The sequence below is a fragment of the Mustela nigripes genome, chromosome 4, assembly GCF_022355385.1.
Source record: "Mustela nigripes isolate SB6536 chromosome 4, MUSNIG.SB6536, whole genome shotgun sequence".
Lineage (NCBI taxonomy): Eukaryota > Metazoa > Chordata > Mammalia > Carnivora > Mustelidae > Mustela > Mustela nigripes.
Window position 1 is genome coordinate 185,691,408 of NC_081560.1, and position 5,892 is coordinate 185,697,299.

A 5,892-nucleotide genomic window follows, 5' to 3' on the forward strand; every position below is an offset into this window, starting at 1 on the left:
GAACCACCATTACATATTTTGTCATTTCGAGTCCTGTGCGCTTCTTGTTAAAGATTCTATTTCGTGGGAGCCTGGGTGGCTCAGTGGGTTAAGCCTCTGCCTTTGGCTCAGGTCATGATCTCAGAGTCCTGGGATCGAGTCCCGCATCAGGCTCTTTGCTTGGCAGCGAGCCTGCTTCCTCCTCTCTCTCTCTGCCTGCCTCTCTGCCTACTTGTGGTCTCTGTTTCTGTCAAATAAATAAATAAGCTCTTTAAAAAAAAAAAAAAAGATTTTATTTTGTGCTTGTGACTGTTGTGAATAGGATCTTATTCCAATATGTCTTTTACCTCGTTAATGAGTATGATGGTTCATCAAAAAGATGTTTGTCTTCGTATAATCATCTCTTGATTTAAGTTTAAAATATTGTTACATTCATGTGACCCAAAGGCTGGACGTTGTACAAAGTCTCGCACCTACATCCTCACCCCTGGAAATAGCATGGGCTCCTCAGCCAGGCATTGGAGGCCTTTTGTACAGGTACAAAGAAATATGCGGTGTTCTCCTTGTCATGTTGTGACCATGCTCTGTGCCTTGCTTTCATTAGCTTCACATGTAACTTGGAGATAACCCCCATGTTAGTGACTATGCAAAGTACCCTCCTCTTTGACTAAGCTCTCCATCATAGTATGGACGCCATGACATAGTTAACTAATCCCCTGCTGATTGGCACTTGAAATGTTGTGATCTTTTACTATTTCCAAAAAATGCAGCAGTAAGCAACTTTGTAAACATATCATTTCACCCACCCACATGTGAGTCTCTCTGTAGGATCAATTCCAAATATGGGACGGATTGATGGGTCGAGGGGTACGGACATCTGGAACATGGGTGGGTGAGGCTAGCTTGTTTTTCGTCAAGGCTGCATCAGTCTACATCCCAACAGCAAGAACAAGAGAGTCTCTCGCCCCATCACAGGGTGGTTTTAAACTTCTCAGTCTTTGCCAGTCTGATAGGTGAAAAGCAGCGTCTCAGTGAGGTTTTCATGTGATTTCTGTGATTACGAGTGAGACTCAATCTCTTTCCGTATGTTTAAGAGCCATTTATATCCCCTTTTCTGAGAACTACCCAACTCTGTTCTTTACCTATTGTATCAGATTGTGTGTTGTATGTTTAAGAAGCACAGGCTTACTGGATTCTCTTTTGAGCTCCAGAAGTTAGTCCATTGACTCTTGGTGAGAAGGTCTAATACTGGGGCACCTGGTGGCTCAGTCGGTTAAACGTCTGCCTTCATCTCAGGTCACGATCCCAGGATCCTGCGACGGAGCCCCATGTTGGTCTCCCTGCTCAGCAGGGTGTCTGCGTCTCCCTCTGCCCCTCTCCCTGCGCATGCTTGTGCTCCCGCTCTCTGAAATAAACACAATCTCTTAAAAAAGTGAAGGTATAATACCCGCAAAGAATGCCACTTCCTTCTTCTCCTTTCTTAAAGTCCCATATGATGTTCTTGTCTTTTTCTGTGTGTCTTTTCCAGTCGAGACTTACAGCTTCCAGCACAGCGCTGGTTCCCGTCTTCTACCTTCCTTTCAGGGGAAGGCCTCTTGCACTTCATTAGCCGGTGGTGAGATATTGGCTGACAGCGCGGGTAGACGTCCTGGACCCTCTTAGCGGAGTGCCCTCTCGACTCCTAGCTTACTTACTAATAGTGTTTGGACTAGAAGCAGCTTCTCGGCTCCTTATAGAACCTCTGTCAGGTTCAGCCTACTTGCCTCCACTCCAGCCTCCACTCTGGCCTCCACCATGTCCGTCGGGGTGACCTAGAAGTCCTACAAGATGTCCACCGCCGTCCCCGGGCCTGCAGCAGCTGCTCCCGCACCAGAGGGCCTGGCTCCCACATCAGCTCGTCTGCCTTCTCCCAGGGGGTCGGCAGCTTCCAGGGGGGCCTGAACAGCAGCAGGAGTGTGGTCAGGGGCTACGGCTGCGGGGCTGGGGGTATGGGGAGCATCACGGCCGTCTCAGTGAACCAGAGCCTGCTGAGCCCCCTTAAGCTGGAAGCGGATCCCAACATCCAAGCTGTGCGCACCCAGGAGAAGGAGCAGGTCAAGACCCTCACAACAAACCCGCCTCCTTCCCCGACACGGCGAGGCACCTGGAGCAGCAGAACAAAATTCGGGAGACCAAGCGGAGCCTCCTGCAGCAGCAGAAGACCGCGCGGAGCAACCCAGACATGCTGGAGAGCTGCATCAGCAACCTCCGGTGGCCGTGGACACCCTGGGCCGGAGAAGCTGAAGCTGGAGGCGGAGGAGGACTTCAGGGGTCAGTGCAAGGAATTGCTCAGAGAGCGCGCAGACGTGGAGAATGAATTTGTCCTCATCAAGAAGGATGTGGACGAAGCTTACAAGAACAAGGTAGAACTCGAGTCCTGCCTGGAAGGCCTGACCAACGACATCCGCTTCCTCAGGGGGACGTGTGAAGAGATCTGCGAGCTGCAATCCCAGATCTCGGACATGTCTGTGGTCCTATCCATGGACAACAGCTGCTCCCTGCACCTGGACGGCATCATCACCGAGGTCAAGGCCCAGTACGAGGACTTCGCCAACCGTAGCCGGCCTGAGGCTGAGACTCTGTACCAGATCAAGCACGAGGAGCTGCAGACATTGGCTGGGAAGCACGGGGATGTCCTCCGTCGCACGAAGACAGAGATTTCTGAGCTGAACCGGAGCATCGGCCGACTCCAGGCTGAGATCGAGGCCCTCCAAAACCAGGGGCTGCCCTGGAGGCGGCCAGCGCCGATGCTGAGCAGCACGGGGAGCTGGCCATTAAGGACGCCAATGCCAAGGTGGCCGAGCTGGAGGCCACCCTGCTGCAAGCCAAACAGGACATGGCCGGGCATCTGTGCAAGTGCCCGGAGCTCATGAATGTCGAGTTGGCTCTGAACATTAAGATCACCACCTACCGCAAGAGGCTGGAGGGCAAGCAGAGCCGGCTAGAGTCTGGGACGCCGAGCACAAGGATCCATACTAAGACCTCCAGCAGCTACTCATGTGGCCTGAGCTCGGCCCATGGGGGCCTCCCAAACCCTGGCCTCAACTATAGCCTGAGCTCCTTCCAGGCCAACTTTGGCCCCGCTGGGTCCTTCAGCGGTAGCAGCTCCTCCAAAGCTGTGGTAGTGAAGAAGATTGACACCGTGACGGGAAGCTGGTGTCCGAGTCATCTGATGTCCTGCCCAAGTGAACAACCACCGTGGTCCCGCCCAGCCTCCCCACTCTCGTGGCTGCCCTAGAGCCTTTGGGGGAAGGAGCTGTGCAGGGGAGCGTCGGGAACAGGAGACCCACCTAAGACTCAGCCCCAGTCCTCAGCCTACCCCTGGGGGGAGTCTACTGCCCTGGGTACCCCGTCTTGTCCATGCCTCCAATTATAAGCTAATTCGAGTGTCTTGTCCCAAATAAAGCCTCAGCTGGCTGTGCCCATCCCCCCCCAAAAAATAATGTTTCCAAAAATATAATCAGTATCAGATATTAAATAGTATTAAATATATTTTCAGAATATATGCAGATAATCATAATTTTTTATTCTTCATCTTTTAATTCATTATATTAATAGATTCTTAATTCCAAACTATCCTTGCATTCCCAGAAGGCTGTGTATTCCTTCTCAATACAGTGCAAGACTCAACAGCTTAGTGTGTTGTTTAGGATTTTGACATCTCGGGACACCTGGGTGGCTCAGTCGGTTAAGGGTCTCCCTTCAGCTCAGGTCATGATCCCAGGATCCTGGGATCGAGCCCCACATCGGACTCTGCCCAGCGGGGAGCCTGCTTCTCCCTCTGCCTATCTCTCTGCCTGCTTGTGCTCTGTCTCTGACAAAAACATAAATAAAATCTTTAAAAAAATAAAAATGAAAATAAAGGATTTCAGCATCTCTTACATATATTCATATGAGAAGTCACTGTCTGGTCTTCTTTCTGATAATACCTTTGTGAAGTCTGGGCATCATGATCTGTTAGGTGGCTCTTGATGAAGCTTCAGCTCCGGGCGTCAGTTTGCTTTTTCAAATCCATGTTAGTAACGTCTCTTCCATGTAAGTAACATCTCTTTTCTCACAACTGCCACCCCATCCACAGAACCTTGGCAGAGAATCTACTTATCGGCATCACATGACCTCGGGGGAGTTCCCCCCCTCTCTCTGTCCTATTCTTCTCTTTTATTTAAAAAGGGGAAGGGTTAATAATAGTGCTATCTCGTGGTGGCAGCATTTTGTAAGGATTAAAAGAAATAGTGTTTGTAAGAGGCTTTAGCACAATGTCAAGAGTAAGGGCCCCCAGTGTAGCAGATAGGACGCCTTTCTTGATAACCAGCCCCATCTGACAAAAGTCCACGTCCCTAACGTACTTGCTCAGAAAGTGCTCGCTGAGTGCTGAGCGACACTGGCACGTCCATGGGAAACAAATGCTGCGTATGACGTCAGCCACCATCAGAGCGATATTGTCTGATCAAGAAATGGTTCACATCGCACTCATCTTTTAAACGATGTGGTTTAACAGGAAGACACTGTGACACAGCACAGAGATTCAATAGACAGAAATATTAGCGATCAGGAGGTGCACTGCACAAACGCTCAGAAAGTTGTTCTAGTGCCTAGTTGCACCATGTTTCGGCAGTTTCGTTCACATTAGTGGTTTTGATACCATTACTCACCGCCCCCCCCCCCCCCCCGCCCCATGGCCCGGAGGGAGGCAGCCTCAGCAGGGTGGCCTGGGCGGGGGCTGGAGTCTGAGTGCCATCTCTGTCAACTCTCCAGGCAGACTCGGGGCAAGCAAGTAACTTCTGTTTGTGTTTTTACCTATAAACCATGAATGAAGATGCTAGAAACCGCCTCGCTTGGAACTGTGAGAACTCAAAAATGAGTTACAGCAGGTGAAATGTTTGGAATCGTGCCTGCCCCCCACCCCAGGGCCACACACAAGGAGAGTGTGCTGTCGTTCATGTCACTTTTATTTCTACACACCACATTCTCGCAGGAACCAAGTCAGGTGGTGGGTGATGGAAGTTTGAGAAATTGTATACAGCTGGCTTTTGTCATAGGTCCCAGTCTCCATATCCCCAACAGCCTTGCCATTTAGCTCTACCTGGGGTGACTAGGAGGCAGCAGGACCCAGGGGTGAGAGGCCGCACGCTGCACAGAATTATCGAGAAGACCTCTTCTCCAAGAGGCAGTCTGTGACTGGCAGGGGGCCCTCGCTCTGTGCACAGACACAGGCTGGGAAACCTCACTGATCAAACCCCTGCGTCATCCAAGGTTCTCCCCCCTACACTCCCAGTTACGGAAGTCAACAGAACATCAGTATTCCTGTTGCAAAGCAAATCTGAGTCTTAATGTTAGAAGTGTAGTTAGAATACTCATCTGTGTTCACAGAACTGCCACGTTAAAGTGGAAACCCCTCCAGCTCAGAGGATCGGTGAGCAGATGCCTTCACCGTGGTCTGGTCCCTCAGCTCTGGTCAGCTTTCCTTTGTTTTACATCAACCTCCCTGAGCAATCGCGCAACTCTTGATCCTCAGGGTCATGAGTTCAAGCCCCAGGCTGGATGGAGAGCTTACTTAAAATACAGCTAAAGATATAAACAAACCGATCTCCCGGCCATCAGGAGAACCGTTAATGCCCAGGGAGATCATGCCCTGGCCCATCATGGATCCCAGGCTCTCACTTCTGAGTCGGACCCTGGGCTCAACAGTTTTTTCACGAAGTGACTGCAGCAAATTAAGTCCTCCCAAATCAAGCGAGTGTCCTGCACGGCAGAACTGCAAATAAAACTCTACGTGTTGAATGAGCTTATTGTCTCCCTCTTGTTTGCAAACACGCACACAGTGAGATCTTGATTATTTCAGAGCTTGGAAAAACAAAATTGTCTTCCAGCCTG

The 5,892-nt window shown here is 50.5% G+C and overlaps 1 pseudogene; it reads left to right on the forward strand.

The window, feature by feature from the left end:
* The first annotated feature begins 1,755 nt into the window (after window positions 1-1,755).
* On the forward strand, window positions 1,756-3,207 carry LOC132015445 (keratin, type II cytoskeletal 8-like; annotated as a pseudogene).
* The last annotated feature ends 2,685 nt before the right edge of the window (window positions 3,208-5,892 follow it).